The following is a 22,437-nucleotide window of genomic DNA, read 5'->3' on the forward strand; positions in this document are numbered from 1 at the left end:
TAACCCTTTTTCACTGAATGTCGGCTATATCCACGTTCTAGAAATCTAGCCCTGAGCTCTGAAGCCTGTCTTTCAAATTCTATATCCTCAGAACAAATTTTCCTGAAACGCAGAAATTGGCCGATGGGGATGGAGTTAATCATTGTAGGAGGGTGTGCCGATGTCGCATGCAGGAGTGAATTCACAGCCGTCGTTTTACGAAACATCCTAGTCTCTAAGCAATTTCAGTATTCCTGTGTACACTCACATCCAAGAACTCCATCATATTCCTGTCATATTTGTATGTTAGCTTTAAATTACGAGAGTTCTGATTCAAACCTGACATAAAGTCCTCAAGAGATTCCACTGAACCCTGCCAAATGAAAAATATGTCATCAATGAATCGCACCCACAATGGGATGCGATCCATTGATGATTCAGGCCCCGACATCAGAAGGTCCCTCTCCCACAGCCCCAGGAATAAATTTGCATAACTGGGCACGAAAGCCGCGCCCATTGCTGTACCCTGGAGCTGCAGGTAGAGGGACCCCTTAAATAGAAAAAAGTTTCTTGTCAATGAGAATTCCAGCAGTTGAATGGTAAACTGCCTCATTTGTACAGGCAAAATAGATGAATCCAAAAAATATTTTACAGCCTGAACCCCATCATTATTCCGGATATTCATGTACAGGCTTTCCACGTCACAAGACACCTGTTATGTAGGCAATCCAGTGACACAGTGTGCCAGCAATGAGAGCACATACAGTGATTTGATAATAACCCAAAAACAATAGAACGAGCTCTGAGACGTGGAATCTCTGTAGACCGCAATACCTGAACCTATCCTAAACACAACTAAAGGCAGCTGTGGATTGCTCCTGTCACTACCTATGCAACTCGGCACAGCCTGAGGAACTGACTAGCCTGAAGATAGAAAAACAAGCCTGACTTGCCTCAGAGAAATACCCCAAAGGAAAAGGCAGCCCCCCACATATAATGACTGTTAGCAAGATGAAAAGACAAACGTAGGGATGAAATAGATTCAGCAAAGTGAGGCCCGATATTCTAGATAGAGCGAGGATAGCAAAGAGAACTTTGCAGTCTACAAAAAACCCTAAAGCAGAAAACCACGCAAAGGGGGCAAAAAGACCCACCGTGCCGAACTAACGGCACGGCGGTGCACCCTTTGCGTCTCACAGCTTCCAGCAAAAACGAATAGACAAGCTGGACAGAAAAAGTAGCAACAAAAGCAAAGAAACACTTATATAAGCAGAGCAGCAGGCCACAGGAAAGATCCAGAAGCTCAGGTCCAACACTGGAACATTGACAAGGAGCAAGGAAGACAGAATCAGGTGGAGTTAAATAACAAAGCAGCCAACGAGCTCACCAGAACACCTGAGGGAGGAAGCTCAGAAGCTGCAGTACCACTTGTGACCACAGGAGTGAATTCAGCCACAGAATTCACAACAGTACCCCCCCCTTGAGGAGGGGTCACCGAACCCTCACCAGAGCCCCCAGGCCGACCAGGATGAGCCACATGAAAGGCACGAACAAGATCTGGAGCATGGACATCAGAGGCAAAAACCCAGGAATTATCTTCCTGAGCATAACCCTTCCATTTAACCAGATACTGGAGTTTCCGTCTAGAAACACGAGAATCCAAAATTTTCTCCACAATATACTCCAATTCCCCCTCCACCAAAACCGGGGCAGGAGGTTCAACAGATGGAACCATAGGTGCCACGTATCTCCTCAACAACGACCTATGGAATACATTATGTATGGAAAAGGAGTCTGGGAGGGTCAGACGAAAAGACACAGGATTGAGAATCTCAGAAATCCTATACGGACCAATAAAACGAGGTTTAAATTTAGGAGAGGAAACCTTCATAGGAATATGACGAGAAGATAACCAAACCAGATCCCCAACACGAAGTCGGGGACCCACACGGCGTCTGCGATTAGCGAAAAGTTGAGCCTTCTCCTGGGACAAGGCCAAATTGTCCACTACCTGAGTCCAGATCTGCTGCAACCTGTCCACCACAGAATCCACACCAGGACAGTCCGAAGACTCAACCTGTCCTGAAGAGAAACGAGGATGGAACCCAGAATTGCAGAAAAATGGAGAGACCAAGGTAGCCGAGCTGGCCCGATTATTAAGGGCGAACTCAGCCAACGGCAAAAAGGACACCCAATCATCCTGGTCTGCAGAAACAAAACATCTCAGATATGTCTCCAAGGTCTGATTGGTTCGTTCGGTCTGGCCATTAGTCTGAGGATGGAAAGCCGAGGAAAAAGACAGGTCAATGCCCATCCTGCCACAAAAGGCTCGCCAAAACCTCGAAACAAACTGGGAACCTCTGTCAGAAACAATATTCTCAGGAATGCCATGCAAACGAACCACATGCTGGAAGAACAAAGGCACCAAATCAGAGGAGGAAGGCAATTTAACCAAGGGCACCAGATGGACCATTTTAGAAAAGCGATCACAGACCACCCAAATGACTGACATCTTTTGAGAAACGGGAAGGTCAGAAATGAAATCCATCAAAATATGTGTCCAAGGCCTCTTTGGGACCGGCAAGGGCAAAAGCAACCCACTGGCACGTGAACAGCAGGGCTTAGCCCTAGCACAAATCCCACAGGACTGCACAAAAGTACGTACATCCCGTGACAGAGATGGCCACCAGAAGGATCTAGCCACTAACTCTCTGGTACCAAATATTCCAGGATGACCAGCCAACACCGAACAATGAAGTTCAGAGATAACTTTAGTAGTCCACCTATCAGGGACGAACAGTTTCTCCGCCGGACAACGATCAGGTTTATTCGCCTGAAATTTTTGCAACACTCGCCGCAAATCAGGGGAGATGGCAGACACAATGACTCCTTCCTTGAGGATACTCGCCGGCTCAGATGAACCCGGAGAGTCGGGCACAAAACTCCTAGACAGAGCATCCGCCTTCACATTTTTAGAGCCCGGAAGGTACGAAATCACAAAATCGAAGCGGGCAAAAAATAACGACCAACGGGCCTGTCTAGGATTCAAGCGCTTGGCAGACTCGAGATAAGTAAGGTTCTTATGATCAGTCAATACCACCACGCGATGCTTAGCTCCTTCAAGCCAATGACGCCATTCCTCGAATGCCCACTTCATGGCCAGCAACTCTCGGTTGCCCACATCATAATTACGCTCAGCAGCCGAAAACTTCCTGGAAAAGAAAGCACATGGTTTCAACACTGAGCAACCAGAACCTCTCTGTGACAAAACCGCCCCTGCTCCAATCTCAGAAGCATCAACCTCGACCTGGAACGGAAGAGAAACATCTGGTTGACACAACACAGGGGCAGAACAAAAACGATGCTTCAACTCCTGAAAAGCTTCCACAGCAGCAGAAGACCAATTAACCAAATCAGCACCCTTCTTGGTCAAATCGGTCAATGGTTTGGCAATGCTAGAAAAATTACAGATGAAGCGACGATAAAAATTAGCAAAGCCCAGGAATTTTTGCAGACTTTTCAGAGATGTCGGCTGAGTCCAATCCTGGATGGCTTGGACCTTAACCGGATCCATCTCGATAGTAGAAGGGGAAAAGATGAACCCCAAAAATGAAACTTTCTGCACACCGAAGAGACACTTTGATCCCTTCACAAACAAAGAATTAGCACGCAGGACCTGGAAAACCATTCTGACCTGCTTCACATGAGAGTCCCAATCATCTGAGAAGATCAAAATGTCATCCAAGTAAACAATCAGGAATTTATCCAGATACTCACGGAAGATGTCATGCATAAAAGACTGAAACACAGATGGAGCATTGGCAAGTCCGAACGGCATCACTAGATACTCAAAATGACCCTCGGGTGTATTAAATGCAGTTTTCCATTCATCTCCTTGCCTGATTCTCACCAGATTATACGCACCACGAAGATCTATCTTAGTGAACCAACTAGCCCCCTTAATCCGAGCAAACAAGTCAGATAACAATGGCAAGGGATACTGAAATTTAACAGTGATCTTATTAAGAAGGCGGTAATCAATACATGGTCTCAGTGAACCATCCTTCTTGGCTACAAAAAAGAACCCTGCTCCCAGTGGTGATGACGATGGGCGAATATGTCCCTTCTCCAGGGATTCCTTCACATAACTGCGCATAGCGGAGTGTTCAGGCACAGATAAATTAAATAATCGACCTTTAGGGAATTTACTACCAGGAATCAAATTGATAGCACAATCACAATCCCTATGCGGAGGTAGGGCATCGGACTTGGGCTCTTCAAATACATCCTGATAATCAGACAAGAACTCTGGGACCTCAGAAGGAGTGGATGACGAAATAGACAAAAATGGAACATCACCATGTACCCCCTGACAACCCCAGCTGGATATCGACATAGAGTTCCAATCCAATACTGGATTATGGGTTTGCAGCCATGGCAACCCCAACACGACCACATCATGCAGATTATGTAGCACCAGAAAGCGAATAACTTCCTTATGTGCAGGAGCCATGCACATGGTCAGCTGGGTCCAGTACTGAGGTTTATTCTTGGCCAAAGGTGTAGCATCAATTCCTCTCAACGGAATAGGACACCGCAAAGGCTCCAAGAAAAACCCACAACGTTTAGCATAATCCAAATCCATCAGATTCAGGGCAGCGCCTGAATCCACAAACGCCATGACAGAATACGATGACAAAGAGCATATCAAGGTAATGGACAGAAGGAATTTGGATTGTACAGTACCAATGACGGCAGACCTATCGAACCGCTTAGTGCGCTTAGGACAATCAGAAATAGCATGAGTGGAATCACCACAGTAGAAACACAGACCATTCAGACGTCTGTGTTCTTGCCGTTCAACTCTGGTCATAGTCCTATCGCACTGCATAGGCTCAGGTTTAATCTTAGACAATACCGCCAAATGGTGCACAGATTTACGCTCACGCAAGCGTCGACCGATCTGAATGGCCAAAGACATAGACTCATTCAAACCAGCAGGCATAGGAAAACCCACCATGACATCCTTAAGAGCCTCAGAGAGACCCTTTCTGAACAAAGCTGCCAGCGCAGATTCATTCCACAGAGTGAGTACAGACCACTTCCTAAATTTCTGACAATATACTTCTATATCATCCTGACCCTGGCACAAAGCCAGCAAATTTTTCTCAGCCTGATCCACTGAATTAGGCTCATCGTAAAGCAATCCGAGCGCCAGGAAAAATGCATTTACATTACTCAATGCAGGGTCTCCTGGCGCAAGAGAAAATGCCCAGTCCTGAGGGTCGCCGCGCAAAAAAGAAATAATAATCAAAATCTGTTGAATAGGATTACCAGAAGAATGAGGTTTCAAGGCCAGAAATAGCTTACAATTATTTTTGAAATTAAGAAACTTAGTTCTATCACCAAAAAACAAATCAGGAATAGGAATTCTTGGTTCTAACATAGATTTCTGATCAATAGTATCTTGAATCCTTTGTACATTTGTAACGAGATTATCCATTGAAGAGCACAGACCCTGAATATCCATGTCCACACCTGTGTCCTGAAACACCCAAATGTCTAGGGGAAAAAAAAGACTGAACACAGAGCTGAGAAAAAAAAATGATGTCAGAACTTCTTTTTTCCCTCTATTGAGAATCATTAGGTTGGCTCCTTGTACTGTTATGTAGGCAATCCAGTGACACAGTGTGCCAGCAATCAGAGCACATACAATGATTTGATAATAACCCAAAAACAATAGAACGAGCTCTGAGACGTGGAATCTCTGTAGACCGCAATACCTGAACCTATCCTAAACACAACTAAAGGCAGCTGTGGATTGCGCCTGTCACTACCTATGCAACTCGGCACAGCCTGAGGAGCTGACTAGCCTGAAGATAGAAAAACAAGCCTGACTTGCCTCAGAGAAATACCCCAAAGGAAAAGGCAGCCCCCCACATATAATGACTGTTAGCAAGATGAAAAGACAAACGTAGGGATGAAATAGATTCAGCAAAGTGAGGCCCGATATTCTAGATAGAGCGAGGATAGCAAAGAGAACTTTGCAGTCTACAAAAAACCCTAAAGCAAAAAACCACGCAAAGGGGGCAAAAAGACCCACCGTGCCGAACTAACGGCACGGCGGTGCACCCTTTGCATCTCAGAGCTTCCAGCAAAAACAAATAGACAAGCTGGACAGAAAAAGTAGCAACAAAAGCAAAGAAACACTTATATAAGCAGAGCAGCAGGCCACAGGAAAGATCCAGAAGCTCAGGTCCAACACTGGAACATTGACAAGGAGCAAGGAAGACAGAATCAGGTGGAGTTAAATAACAAAGCAGCCAACGAGCTCACCAGAACACCTGAGCGAGGAAGCTCAGAAGCTGCAGTACCACTTGTGACCACAGGAGTGAATTCAGCCACAGAATTCACAACAGACACCAACAAGGAATCTGCACCAATATATAATCCATCCACTTTTTTTAAAAAATTCATTGGTATCTTTGATAAACGATGGTAGCTCTTCAACCAATGGTTTTAGTTTTTCGTCCACAAATTTATTTATTTTCTCTACATAATTACCACACCCTGAGATTATTGGTCTCCCAGGTGGATTATTTTGATCTTTGTGGACCTTTGGTAACAAATGATACGTAATAAAACACTGGTGTTATTTGAGAGCCTACATCATAAGAAAGGGGCAAAACTTAAATTTTGAATTAGACCCATTGGTGACACTGTATTTAGAACCCAGATCCATCTTGTTTCCTTTTGTGATAACGGTATTGTAATTGGTCCACCCCGCTCCCCATTTTCAATCATGTCAATGCCAATCACTTTCAAATACATTGTATGTATTGTAGGTTCCACTACTTGAAGAGCCAGAAAAGATCCTTAGAGATCACCTTTCCCTCATGGGCCTCACGGAGCATACACAGGAGTTCACCCTGAAATTTAATCAGCGGATTAAATGTCAACTTCTTATAGCATACATCATCCCTAAGTTGGCGGAGGGCTTGCTTCTCATAGAGGTATTTAGGCCACACCACCACATTCCCACCCTTGTCAGCTGGCTTAACTATTACGTCCTTCAGATTTTGTAGGTTTTTTAAGGCTACTTTTTCACCCATACTCAAATTAGCATTCTGAGGAAATTTTGGAATTTTATCAAAAGCTTTACTCACTGTTTTTACACAAACCTCAATTGTAGAGCAAGCTGACAAGGGCGGGAACTTACGTGATTTGGGGCGAATGGACGGCGGAATCTTACCTCCTATTGATTCATTGTGTTCCTGAGCCAACTCCTCCAAGGTAGCTAGTGCCTTCTGTTCCGCCTCTGTAGGGAACAATCGTAATGTATCCTCATTATGAAAATGTCTCTTAAACAAGAGTTTCCTTGCAAATAAATGCAAGTCCTTAACAGCCTCAAACTTATTAAAATTGGCCGATGGACAAAACATCAAACCTCTCTGAAGGACATCTACCGTATTTTTCGGACTAAAAGACGCACTTTTTCCCCCCAAAAAAAGGGGGGAAAATGGGGGGTGCGTCTAATAGTCGCAATGCAGGCTTACCTAGGTGGCAGAGGTGCGGTGGCAGAGGTCCGGTGGCAGAGGTGCGGTTGCGGGGGTGTGGCGGCAGAGGAGGCGCAGTAAGCGGGGTCCCTTTCCCCAGTATGGTGATGCAGCAGGCCCGGTATGCAGCAGAGCCGGGTGAATCCTCTTGTTATCGGTGGTGGCGGCCATTTTCCGGAGGCCGCGCATGCGCAGATGGAGCGCTCTGCTTCCCGGGGCTTCAGGAAAATGGCCGCCGCGATCTCCATCTGCGCACGCGCGGCCTCCCGCGGCCATTTTCCTGAAGCCCCGGGAGCAGAGCGCTTCATCTGCACACGCGCGGCCTCAGGAAGATGGCCGCGCCCACCGATAACAAGAGGATTCACCCGGCTCTGCTGCATACCGGGCCTGCTGCATCACCATACCGGGGAAAGGGACCCCGCTTCCTGCGCCTCCTCTGCTGCCACACCCCCGCCACCGCACCTCTGCCACCGGACCTCTGCCACCGCACCTCTGCCACCTAGGTAAGCCTGCATGGTACGCCAGGGACCCCTCTCACGCCATTCCTCTCACTGCACCTCCTGATCCCAGCACCTCCTGATCCCAGCACCTCCTGATCCCAGCACCTTCTCATCCCAGCACCTCCTGATCCCAGCACCTCCTGATCCCAGCACCTCCTGATCCCAGCACCTTCTCATCCCAGCACCTTCTCATCCCAGCACCTTCTCATCCCAGCACCTCCTCATCCCAGCATCACCCCACCTTGCCTCCTGTGACCCTGCTCTGCCACCGCCATAAGATACTGTAAATTCGGACAATAAGACGGACCCCCATGTTATAAAAAATCTTTTTTTCTGCAATTTTCACCCCAAATTTGGGGTGCGTCTTATGGTCCGGTGCGTCTTATAGTCCGAAAAATACGGTAATTCATTTATTAACAACTCATGAGAACTTAAATTAATCACCTTTAAAGTATTTCCAAATCTCTCAGGGGATTGTCCAAAATTCGATTTTGCTGGTGTATAACGTGGCTCCCGTTTACGTTTAGGTGTTGAGGCTGTAGTTGTAAACCCTGAGGCGGAAGAGGAGGCACCAGACATATCCGCGACAGCAGTACTCGATGAGGCAGAGAAATTCCGGCTCCTAGAATCCCCATTTGGATTGTCCTTCCGCCATCTATAAATCTTTCCACTCGAGAAATCTTTCTGGTCTCGTACTAATTTCTTCGTTTGGTTCATTCGGATCTCCTTTATCCATTGGTCCATCAGTTTTTCAAGTTGACCATCAATAGAGGAAAATTGATCATTTGGTAAGCAGGACTTAGCCTTAATGAACATTTCATCCAGTAATTTATCCACCTCCAATAAACTCTTGGAATGATGTTTAACCAAGAGCTCCATGAGTTGTTTTGATGCAACATTGCATACCTCCTCCCAGTTTTTAATGAATTCATCATCATTCACTGGGAATGCTGGGGTGACATGTATACGCAATCCCCTCGGGATCAGGTGGTGCTGGATGTAGTTCTCTAGGAAGGCTCTGTTCCACCATGAACAGGTTCTCTTATATGCTAAATTTTTTATTGTTTTTAACATCTCCTCAAATTGTAGGTCACCAGTTATTGTAGTTGCCACATCATTGTTTGAAAAAACCTAATTAATCTGACCCTGCCAGGATACCTCTCTGGTTTTAAAGTCCATAATCACAGCGAAAGGAAAAAAGGCCTGTGCAAAACACAGTAAATATTATATATTATTAAAACACAGAAGTACCACAAAGTATCAAGAGATGTATTATATATCAAAATTAAATTATATATCGATTTCAGGTACTCTGTGAAAAATGTGTGATTACCACCACCACATGGAATAAAATAACCCAAACACCATGATCATAGACGCACCAGAGACTGCACCACACCAGGGATATATAATTAAAATCTGCTTTATTACGTAATTCAAGTAGCAACAATACATTCATTAAAATATGTATCATATCAAATAAATACTAGTACGCACCACAGGACATAAAAAATGGTACAATAGCAGCAATACCCGAAATTATATTATTAGATCCCTACCAGAAATAAAAAATATATATCAAAAAAATTGGTGATGTGTTATATGCATGCGAAGATATATATTAATCACAATATCACACAATATGACGTGCAAAAAATGGACTGTCTATATATAAAAAGTGCTATACATATAAATCACATAGATGTCCAGCTAAAAAGTGCAATATGTCAAAAAAATATAAATTACATATGCTTCTGCAGGTGCTTATATGCTCAAAATGGTCCAACACACAAAAAAAGTGCTAAGTGCTGTGCTTATAACCAGCAACCAAATGCTTGGTGCAAAAAATATTATATAAATTGCTTACATGCATAATTCACACAAAATGACGTGCAAAAATATGGACTGCCGGTATACAGAAAATACTATATATATGTGACGCCCGAAAGACCGGGGTACCCAGCACCGGACCAATGGGGTCTGTCTCTTGAGGGGGATGTCACGGGTGGCTTGACCCGGTGCTGTGGCCTCAGGCAATGCACAGTGTAAAGGGTATCGTGAGGGAACAGGCACTTACTTGATCAGCAGCAGGTTCTGTCACCGGAGTCTGTATGGGAACTCTGAGTTACTTTGACCCTGCCGGGGTCTTCACCTCTTATTGTACGCAATATCTGTGTGGCCCTGCTGCTGTATGTGAACTGGCTGCCGGCCCAATCTGTCCCCTCCGGGTCCTGGTTCGACAGGCAACCCGAGTCCTTTTATCGGCTTACCCCCTCCGGGAGTACCGCTGAACTCTGTGTCTGTTGCTGCGTCCAACCCTAGTGAAGCTGATATCACCTCACGTTTTTCCGGTTGCTGTATTATATGTAATGAATACAGCCACGGATCCGGTATCCGTCTTTGCGCCTGTTCTGGGTAGTGATTAATGCTACCCGGTTCTCACAATGTCCTTTTTCTCTATCCCTCTTCTCCTCAGGCTGGTGATTTGGGCCTGGAAACCGTCATAGGGCTGTTAGAAATTCAGCTGTATGACCTCTCACTATCAGCTCCTTAGCCCAACTGCCCAACTGCCAGTTCTTCCCTCAGACCAGAATGGATCAAGGGGAGTCTCTGGAGCTCCCCCTTCTGGCCGGAGGAGGTAGTGCAGTCTTGCTATTTTAGTATTTGTATTCAGTGTCAGTAACTATATTTGTGGCAAATACCTCTAGGGGTGCCACATTCCCCCTTAGTTAAGAACAGTACTCCGGGACTGTGGGACGATAACATTTTGAAATAACAATTAATATGTACAGAGTCTTAAAAATGAAAAGTTACAAAAACCACTCAAGGAAACAAAAATAGAGTTCTGTAAAAAGTCACTTCAAATAGCGTCCATTAATACAGTCCTATCCTTGAAGGTACTAGGAAAGGCACTGCACTTTGTGTCCAAGAATTTAGTTCCATTTTTCCAACGGAGTTATCAATATAATGTCTAAAGAAAGTTCAAAAAGAGCAAAAAGCAAAGTTCAAAAAGCAGTCTTTCCGGAGCATTGATTTAGTGCCTCCGGGCTGATAAAAAGTTCAAGAATATGCAAGAAGTTCATACAGACAAGTCTTTGTAGGTACTGGGCTTAAACGTTGCAGAATGATAACAATGACTATAGTTTATAGTTGGTAATCTGCATACCTTGCCGGTAATTGACCCTGGGTACTACGCTGTGATCTACGTAACAGCGGTATCTCTCCATGTGGTGTACTACTGTCTACTGCGGATGTAGTATCTGCCCGCTCTGCTAAAGATAATTCCACGACTATGGAGTTGGCAAGTCCACCGTGAATGGGATCACTCTGATCAGAAATCTGTTCTTCCTGGCCTGGAATCTCCTGTAGTACGGGGTCAGCCTCTTCCTGTCTTGGGACTTCTGGTATTGGGTTCGGTGTTGGCTAAAAGGCCACCATGGGAACCACTACTGCACCATGGTATGTTAGTAGGGTTTTGGGAAAGTCTCCTATACAGGTGTGATACATTTCCTCTTCTTTTTCCTTTACTGGTTGGACCTGCATGGGTTGAATAACTTCTGGTTCTGGCTGGACAACTTCTGTCTCTTTCAATGCTTCCGGACATAATTTAAGATTGTCTCTTGACACTAGTACAGATGATAAGCCCCCGTTTTTGCTAATGAGACACATTTTAGGATTATCCATTCTTGTTGGTAAAACTGTGTAAGGTACGGCTTCCCACTGATTGTCTAGTTTATTGGTTCGACGATTTCTCTTGAGCAGTTGGTCACCCAGTCTTAATGGGGTCGCTAGAGCATTCTGGTTGAAAGTTCGCTCTTGTCTTTCTCTAGTTTGCTGAAGGCTTCTTTCCACACTCTCTTGCACTTGGCGATACTGCTTTTGCCGTATGATATCCCAATTGGAGTCTTGGACTTCTGCGTCTGGTTTCAGAATTCCCATTTCTAGATCGATTGGTAATTGGCCGGGTCTTGCACGCATAAGGTAAGCTGGGGTGCAATTGGTGGAACTCACCGGGACATGATTATACAGATCCACTAAGTCAGGCAATTTCTCTGGCCATTGATTCCTTTCTGCCTCAGGTAAAGTCTTTAGTAGTTCTATTACAATATGGTTCATCTTCTCGCATAAGCCGTTTGTTTGCGGATGATAGGCCGCCGTCCGGATCTTTTTGCAACCATACATATTACAGAATTCTCTGAAGATCTCTGATTCAAAGGCTGTACCTTGGTCGGTGAGAACCTGTTCCGGATATCCATGGGGTCTACAAAAGTACATTTGGAACGCTTTGGCTGCTGTTTTTGCTGTCAGATCTTTTACGGGTACTACTACCAAGAAGCGTGAATAATGGTCCACGATGGTCAAGGCATAGACATAGCCGGACCGGCTTGGTGTCAACTTCACGTGGTCCATGGCTACAAGTTCAAGTGGTTGTTTGGTGATTATGGGCTGCAGTGGTGCTCTTTGGTTCTTTTGATCGTTTCTTCTGAGGTTGCACGGGCCACAATTTCTGCACCACTGTTCGATTGATTTTCTCATCCCGACCCAATAAAATCTTTCTCTTAGAAGTACTTCTAACTTTTTCCAACCGAAGTGACCAGCACCATTATGGTAAGCTTCGAGGACCATCTTGACATCTTGTTTAGGCACGATAATCTGCCAAACCAATTCATGTGTTTTCGGATTGGTGTACCTTCTACAGAGCTTCCCTTGATACAGGAACATTTTGCCTCTCTCTTTCCAGAGTTGATGCGTCTCTTCTGGGGCATCCTCATCGGGATATGCACTTTGCTCAGTTAACAGTTCCTTCACCAACTTCACAGCCGGATTGCTGTCTTGGGTGTCAGCCCATCTATGGTGTGCTAACGGATTAAAATTCACCTCTTGTTGTTTCTGATAGGTACTTGACTGATGATGTTTTGCCTTGGGATGATGGAAGGCTGGTAGTTCAATTTCTTCAAGCTCCCCCGTTTCTTCTTCTACATCTCTCAAGTGTGGCATCCGGGATAGGGCATCGGCATTTCCATTCTTGCGACCTGCTCAATACTTGATTTTGAAGTTGTAATTAGATAACCGGGCTATCCATCGCTGTTCTAACGCACCTAATTTGGCTGTGTCCAGGTGGGTCAACGGATTGTTGTCAGTATAGACAATAAATTCTGCAGCAGCCAGATAGTGTTTGAAACGTTCAGTCACAGCCCAAACTACTGCCAGTAGTTCCAATTTGAAGGAGCTATAATTTTCTGGATTTCTTTCAGTAGGCCGGAGCTTTCTACTTGCAAAGGCGATGACTTTCTCCCGACCTTCTTGCTTTTGTGACAGCACCGCTCCTAGTCCCACATTACTGGCATCGGTGTAGAGGATGAAAGGTTGATGGTAATCTGGGTATGCCAGAACCTCTTCTCCGGTTAGTGCCTTCTTTAGTTGTTCAAAGGAGTCTTCCCTTTCATCGTTCCACTGAAAAGGAGGGTTTCGGTTTGAAGGTTTCTTCGTCTGCCCTACCAAGGTGTCTTGCAAAATGCTGCCAATTTGGTAAATCCTTTTATAAATCTGCAATAGTAACCCACCAATCCCAGGAATTGCCTCACTTCTTTTGCGTTGGTAGGTCTTGGCCAATCCCTTATGGCGCTTATTTTCTCAGGATCCGGTGCTACTCCCTCCGAACTCACGATGTGTCCCAGGTACTGTACCTTTGGCTTGAGAAGGTGACATTTGGATGGCTTGATTTTCATGCCATACCTGGATAAGGCTTCGAACACTTCTGCCAGGTCTATTAAGTGTTGTTCGTAAGTCTTTGAGTAGACAATCACATCATCTAGGTACAGGAGGACGGTCTCGAAGTTCTTGTGTCCGAGGCAGCATTCCATCAGCCGCTGGAAGGTACCGGATGCGTTGCAGAGTCCGAATGGCATGCGATTAAATTCACATAGACCCATTGGTGTGGTGAATGCCGTCTTTTCCTTATCTCTCTCAGCCACAGGGACTTGCCAATACCCGCTTGTTAAGTCTAAGGTGGAAAAATAATTAGCAGATTTCAAAGCAGTCAAGGACTCTTCTATCCTAGGCAAGGGGTAGGCGTCTTTATGGGTGATGTTATTAATCCGCCGGTAGTCTACGCACATTCTCATGGTTCCGTCCTTTTTTTTGACAAGCACTAGAGGGGCCGCCCAGGGGCTACAGCTGTCTCTTATTACCCTGGCCTGTTTCATCTCCCTCAGCATATCTTTTGCACATTGATAGTGAGCGGGCGGTATGGGTCTATATCTTTCTTTTATTGGGGGATGGTCACTGGTGGGGATTGTGTGTTCTACCCCTTCTATCCGTCCGAAGTCCAATGGGTGTTTACTGAAGACTTGTTCATATTCTGTCACTAGCCTATACACCCCTTGTTTTTGATGGGTAGGTGTTGAATTTATGCCCACGTGTAGCTGTTGACACCAATCCTCCAATTCTCCGTCTGAGCCGTTGCCTTCCACCTGACAGGTTGGTTCTAAGGGCTCAATGGTTGTGATGGCATTGTTGTCAACAGTATATAGCTTTGCCACTGTAGCATACCTTGGCAAAGTGACCTCTTCCTCTCCACAGTTCAAAAGTCGTACCGGCACTCGTCCCCGGTGTACCTCGACTACCCCTCGTGCTGTGAGTATAGTGGGCCTGCTGTCGGTGTACACTGGTTCTATTAAGGCTTGATAATCTCGTCCCTTAGTACCAATGGCTGATCTACACCATACCAGCATTTCTGTTTTTGGTGGGATTACAATAGATGTTGGATCACTTACCCTCACACTGCCGATTTCTCCACCTGCAACTTCTACCTATTGCCTTAACATCAATACTTTTATTTCCCTTTGGAGAACTCTCTGCTGGCAGGATTGGGCAGTTTCAGCAATTTGCTGTAAGACAGAAATAACTTCGGAAAAGCAGTTCTCTAACACATTCATTCCTATCAATACAGTTGGTTCACAGTTCCGCCGGTCAACATCAACAACAATTATACCCTGTTTCTTCAATTCTACTTTACCAATCTTTATGGTCATCTCCCTGAATCCTAGTTTCGGTACCAACTTACCATTACTGGCCCATATATCTAGTTCAACATCAGAGGGCCCTTTATCAATATCTGCATCAGCCCAGTACCTCTTATAAAGGATATACGGTATAGATGAAATCTGGGAACCTGTGTCCAGCAAAGCGTTGAGGGGAATTCCGTCCAGCACGATAGGGATAATGGGTCGTCCTCCGATGTACCTGTCGTGCCAGGGTGTTGGGCCTTGAAAGTTCATTCCTGCGAAGCGGCCCGCATTCACAGGGGATTCCCATTTAAATCACAATCTCGTGCAAAGTGGCCTGGCTGCTGGCAACGGCGGCAAATGGGCTGTCCATCCGGTTGGTAGCGGTCGCGGGGTCGTCCTCTCCATGTCGGGTATCTCCGGGGTCTCATCCATGGAACATCCTCTCTACGGTTTGCGAACTCTATCTTGGGTCCTCTCATCTCCTGCATGGTTTTAGCCATTGAAGCAAAAACATCAGTTAAAGAGTCAAGCTTTTGTTGAAGAGCCTCATTAGTACTGGGCCCCAGGGGCTTAGCAATGGCCCCGGACATAGCTGATGTCACTGGCACTCCCTGTTGTTGAGGTGCCTCTGCCATAGGTTGCGCAGGATCCTGATCCCGAGGTGCCTCTGCCAGCTGGAGACGTATAGCGCTCTCCTTTAATTGAGCAAATGTCAATTCAGGGTTCTTAAAAACAAGCATGCTCACATGCCCCCGGTGAGAAGGGGTGTAGAGTCCCTCCATAAATTGATCTCTTAGCAGTTTATCCGCTCCGGTGTTAAAAATGGGTTCAGCCAGTGTAAGTGATTTAAGGGCTTCCTGCAGGTTTAAGGCAAAGTCTCTCACGCCCTCATTAACTTTTTGTTTGCAATTAAAGAATCGTATTTTAGCTTTGCTGCTGGCAGTGGTTTCAAATGTAGCTTTTAATCCAGCAAATATGCGTTCAACAGTGCCTTTTAGATCAGCTGCCCATGCTGTGACTTCTCGCTTAGCATGGCCACTTAACTGCATCATCAGGAGACTAACACGCTGAACTTCACCCACGGGGAACATGTTAAAATGGGCCAGCAACTTTTCTCTGAAATCGTCAAGGGTATTAGGCTCACCTTCATACATTGGAAGCCACGGGCCACCTGGGGTATATGGCATCAGCACCGGCATGATGGGCGCCACTCCTTGCACCGCTGCGCTACCAGACGCTCTATCGACACTCTGTCTTTCAGCTGCATTAGCGCCGCCGGGTGCTGCGGCGTCTCCGTGCTGCGACATACTGTGCCCCCTTAGTTAATCCGGACCCTTCCGGTCCTCCGCTTCCATCAGGATAGTGTAGATTCATTCTGCTGTGCAGCAGGATTGGTTTTCCCCTTGCTCTGACGTCAGAGCGCTCAGCTTGGTGCCGCCCACAATGACACGCCCCCTGCTGCTCCCGCCCGCCGTGCGCTCTGTAATGGTGGATTCTGAAGTTTTTCAGTTAGACTGGGGCTCAGGTGATGGCGTAGCTCAATTAACAGTCTCGTGCCTAACGGTTATGAAGTGATTACCTCAGGGGATGGCGGCCATCTTTACTCGATTATAACCAATGGGGAAAAGTCACTTTCAATAGTTTTTAATGGGAAATGGAATTTTCTTTAATAAAGTCAATTTTCACGATTTTTCATCCAAGTTTTCAAAGTTTTGGGCTCCAATCACGGCACACAATACCCGGTATATGGGCTGGCTCTATCCTGTTCGTGACGCCAATTGTGACGCCCGAAAGACCGGGGTACCCAGCACCGGACCAATGGGGTCTGTCTCTTGAGGGGGATGTCACGGGTGGCTTGACCCGGTACTGTGGCCTCAGGCAATGCACAGTGTAAAGGGTATCGTGAGGGAACAGGCACTTACTTGATCAGCAGCAGGTTCTCCCAGCGGTGACGATCCCGATCCTGGATAGATGGCTATTGTCCAAATGAAAGACTGAGGCACTGAAACGTTTAACCAGTTTACTTTAACAAAAAAGGATTTACAACCAGTCCTGTCACCGGAGTCTGTATGGGAACTCTGAGTTACTTTGACCCTGCCGGGGTCTTCGCCTCTTATTGTACGCAATATCTGTGTGGCCCTGCTGCTGTATGTGAACTGGCTGCCGGCCCAATCTGTCCCCTCCGGGTCCTGGTTCGACGGGCAACCCGAGTCCTTTTATCGGCTTACCCCCTCCGGGATTACCGCTGAACTCTGTGTCTGTTGCTGCGTCCGACCCTAGTGAAGCTGATATCACCTCACGTTTTTCCGGTTGCTGTATTATATGTAATGAATACAGCCACGGATCCGGTATCCGTCTTTGCGCCTGTTCTGGGTAGTGATTAATGCTACCCGGTTCTCACAATGTCCTTTTTCTCTATCCCTCTTCTCCTCAGGCCAGTGATTTGTGCCTGGAAACTGTCACAGGGCTGTTAGAAATTCAGCTGTATGACCTCTCACTATCAGCTCCTTAGCCCAACTGCCCAACTGCCAGTTCTTCCCTCAGACCAGAATGGATCAAGGGGAGTCTCTGGAGCTCCCCCTTCTGGCCGGAGGAGGTAGTGCAGTCTTGCTATTTTAGTATTTGTATTCAGTGTCAGTAACTATATTTGTGGCAAATACCTCTAGGGGTGCCACATATATAAATCACAAAAAAGTCCAACTAGAAGGTGCAATGTGCCAAAAAAATAAATTACATATGCTCCTGCAGGTGCTTATATGCTCAAATGGTCCTACGCTCAAAAAAAGTGCTAAGTGCTGTGCTTATAATCAGCAACCAAATGCTTAGTGCCAAACATGAGAATGCTTACATGCTCAACTGGGCCTAGACCCAAAAAAATGCTAAGTGCTGTGCATATAATAAGCATAGGTCTGGCTAAAAAACACTTGTGCCAAAGATAAATATGCAGAAAAAGTGTTTGCTTGCTACAAAGATCCTGAAATAAAGGAATACTAAATATACAAAGTGCACGGAGGGGACCCAAAATTATATTATCGTCGGTCAATACCTTGGGTAGCTTGGTCCTGTGGTAGCGCACCCCGACGCTCGTTTCGGACAAATTCCTTCGTCAGGGGGTGTTACATGTGGGTCCGAAGAGGGTTATATACCGGCATTCTCCTATCTCTGACGCCCATAGTACCGCCGGCGCATGCACAGTCAGGAGGATCCGGGGGACTGAGGTCACGCCCCACGTGACCGGACGTACAGGGCCGAGTACCCGACGTTGCCAAGGACACTGGGATGCAACAACAGACCCCGGATCACAGACCGCACATGCGCTCCACCCGGGGCGCAGTATAGGAGAGAACGCATAATATTGTAAGTGTCTAATAAATAACTAAACTAAGTGGGTAGCTATGCCTAAGTAGAAAGGGGGAAGCTTATAATTACACACATTAGTTCTGCCACTAAGATGTAATGTCTGCAGAAAAACTATTCTATGCAGTGTATATCAAAGAACGAGCATGTAAAGCACAATATCTGTATGGGCATGTGATAACTCACTGCAATGCTTCCATAATAGGAGCATATGCTAACAATATCTACAGTGTCTGCGTACCCTAGAGAGAGCATATAGGCACATACAGAATCTGTGCTTATAAAGCCTGTATGGGTATATAATCTAAATGCTGTGCTCACATAGCAGGAGCATATAAATACATATGCTAAAGGTGCCTCCAACACCATATTCTATCATGTGCAAGTAAATTATCGCTACAGCACAAAGTCACATAAGTGACACATCATATGCACATGATATATATATATACACATAATAATTACTCAAAAGATGCACAGACAATAATATATATAAATCAAGAAACTCTGAGCATACAATCATAACTCTGCACACATTATGATGATTACAAAATAAAATATATAAGTAATATATAACGATAGCTATATACGTATACTGCTCATAAAAAAACATAGTACTTGAAGAGTAAGTATATCCCCCTTAAACATAATTTATACAGTATATAATAATCCATAATAAATCAAAATGAGTCAAAATACATCATAATAAATCAATATGAATCAGAATAAATCAGAATAAATCCTAATTGTATCCAGATCTTCTCCATAGGGACCAACAACTTCATCTGGATCCACGTAGTAGAAGAGATCATCAGGACACCCACAACAGTTTACAGATATAAGGTAAGTAACAATCTAAAATGTATAAAAGAATAAAAAATTAAAATCCAGACTCAAGATTAAAAAACATATGATACGTAATAAAACACTGGTGTTATTTGAGAGCCTACATCATAAGAAAGGGGCAAAACTTAAATTTTCATTTAGACCCATTGGTGACACTGTATTTAAAACCCAGATCCATCTTGTTTCCTTTTGTGATGACGGTATTGTAATTGGTCCACCCCGCTCCCCATTTTCAATCATGTCAATGCCAATCACTTTCAACAATGAGGGATCACAATTATGATGGATTTTAAAATGTTTCGGAATTGTTTTCAGAAGTGTGAGATCTACCACTTCTTTTGCCGCTTCAATACCCAACACATGCTCACGGACCCATGTTTTGAGCTGCCTTGTAGTCATGCCCACATATACCAAGGAACAAGGACATGTGGCATAGTAAATAACTGCTTTAGACATGCATGTTATACTATGTCTAATTTGAAAGATATCTGTACCATCTGAGCTACAAAATGTCTGTTCTCTTGCTACATTAGGGCATGCCACGCATTTGCCGCATGGCCTAGACCCCAGAATCCGTTTAGCATTGTCCAGGAACGAAGGAAGAGTCTGATTATGTGGATAATGGCTTTTCACCAGACAATCTTTTAAATTCCTTGCTCTCCTATAAGTAATGGTGGGTTTGTCACCAACATATTGAGATAAAATAGGGTCTGCTTTTAAAATTCCCCATGATTTACTCAGCTGAGATCTTACCATTTCACTTTGCCCATGGTATTTGGTAATATATCTTACCACCTGGTTGGTTTTAGTTGGTTTAGTTCCATAAAGTGCTTGGTGCCGCGAGATATTTTTAGCCCGATTATAACCCTTTTTCACTGAATGTCGGCTATATCCACGTTCTAGAAATCTATCCCTGAGCTCTGAAGCCTGTCTTTCAAATTCTATATCCTCAGAACAAATTCTCCTCAAACGCAGAAATTGGCCGATGGGGATGGAGTTAATCATTGTAGGAGGGTGTGCCGATGTCGCATGCAGGAGTGAATTCACAGCCGTCGTTTTACGAAACATCCTAGTCTCTAAGCAATTTCAGTATTCCTGTGTACACTCACATCCAAGAACTCCATCATATTCCTGTCATATTTGTATGTTAGCTTTAAATTACGAGAGTTCTGATTCAAACCTGACATAAAGTCCTCAAGAGATTCCACCGAACCCTGCCAAATGAAAAATATGTCATCAATGAATCGCACCCACAATGGGATGCGATCCATTGATGATTCAGGCCCTGACATCAGAAGGTCCCTCTCCCACAGCCCCAGGAATAAATTTGCATAACTGGGCGCGAAAGCCGCGCCCATTGCTGTACCCTGGAGCTGCAGGTAGAGGGACCCCTTAAATAGAAAAAAGTTTCTTGTCAATGAGAATTCCAGCAGTTGAATGGTAAACTGTCTCATTTGTACAGGCAAAATAGATGAATCCAAAAAATATTTTACAGCCTGAAACCCATCATTATGCCGGATATTCGTGTACAGGCTTTCCACGTCACAAGACACCAACAAGGAATCTGCACCAATATATAAGCCATCCACTTTTTAAAAAAAATTCATTGGTATCCTTGATAAACGATGGTAGCTCTTCAACCAATGGTTAAAATTGGCCGATAATAAGTTTGAGACTGTTAAGGACTTGCATTTATTTGCAAGGAAACTCTTGTTTAAGAGACATTTTCATAATGAGGCTACGTTACGATTGTTCCCTACAGAGGCGGAACAGGAGGCACTAGCTACCTTGGAGGAGTTGGCTCAGGAACACAATGAATCAATAGGAGGTAAGATTCCGCCGTCCATTCGCCCCAAATCACGTAAGTTCCCACCCTTGTCAGCTTGCTCTACAATTGAGGTTTGTGTAAAAACAGTGAGTAAAGCTTTTGATAAAATTCCAAAATTTCCTCAGAATGCTAATTTGAGTATGGGTGAAAAAGTAGCCTTAAAAAACCTACAAAATCTGAAGGACGTAATATTTAAGCCAGCTGACAAGGGTGGGAATGTGGTGGTGTGGCCTAAATACCTCTATGAGAAGGAAGCCCTCCGCCAACTTAGGGATGATGTATGCTATAAGAAGTTGACATTTAATCCGCTGATTACATTTCAGGGTGAACTCCTGTGTATGCTCCGTGAGGCCCATGAGGGAAAGGTGATCTCTAAGGATCTTTTTCTGGCTCTTCAAGTAGTGGAACCTACAATACATACAATGTATTTGAAAGTGATTGGCATTGACATGATTGAAAATGGGGAGCGGGGTGGACCAATTACAATACCGTTATCACAAAAGGAAACAAGATGAATCTGGGTTCTAAATACAGTGTCACCAATGGGTCTAAATGAAAATTTAAGTTTTGCCCCTTTCTTATGATGTAGGCTCTCAAATAACACCAGTGTTTTATTACGTATCATATGTTTTTTAATCTTGAGTCCGGATTTTAATTTTTTATTCTTTTATACATTTTAGATTGTTACTTACCTTATATCTGTAAACTGTTGTGGGTGTCCTGATGATCTCTTCTACTACGTGGATCCAGATGAAGTCGTTGGTCCCTATGGAGAAGATCTGGATACAATTAGGATTTATTCTGATTTATTCTGATTCATTTTGATTTATTATGATGTATTTTGACTCATTTTGATTTATTATGGATTATTATATACTGTATAAATTATGTTTAAGGGGGATATACTTACTCGTCAAGTACTATGTTTTTTTTTGAGCAGTATACGTATATAGCTATCGTTATATATTACTTATATATTTTATTTTGTAATCATGATAATGTGTGCAGAGTTATGATTGTATGCTCAGAGTTTCTTGATTTATATATATTATTGTCTGTGCATCTTTTGAGTAATTATTATGTGTATATATATATATCATGTGCATATGATGTGTCACTTATGTGACTTTGTGCTGTAGCGATAATTTACTTGCACATGATAGAATATGGTGTTGGAGGCACCTTTAGCGTATGTATTTATATGCTCCTGCTATGTGAGCACAGCATTTAGATTATATACCCATACAGGCTTTATAAGCACAGATTCTGTATGTGCCTATATGCTCTCTCTAGGGTACGCACACACTGTAGATTTTGTTAGCATATGCTCCTATTATGGAAGCATTGCAGTGAGTTATCAC

This window comes from Ranitomeya imitator, chromosome 1, assembly GCF_032444005.1.
Source record: "Ranitomeya imitator isolate aRanImi1 chromosome 1, aRanImi1.pri, whole genome shotgun sequence".
NCBI lineage: Eukaryota > Metazoa > Chordata > Amphibia > Anura > Dendrobatidae > Ranitomeya > Ranitomeya imitator.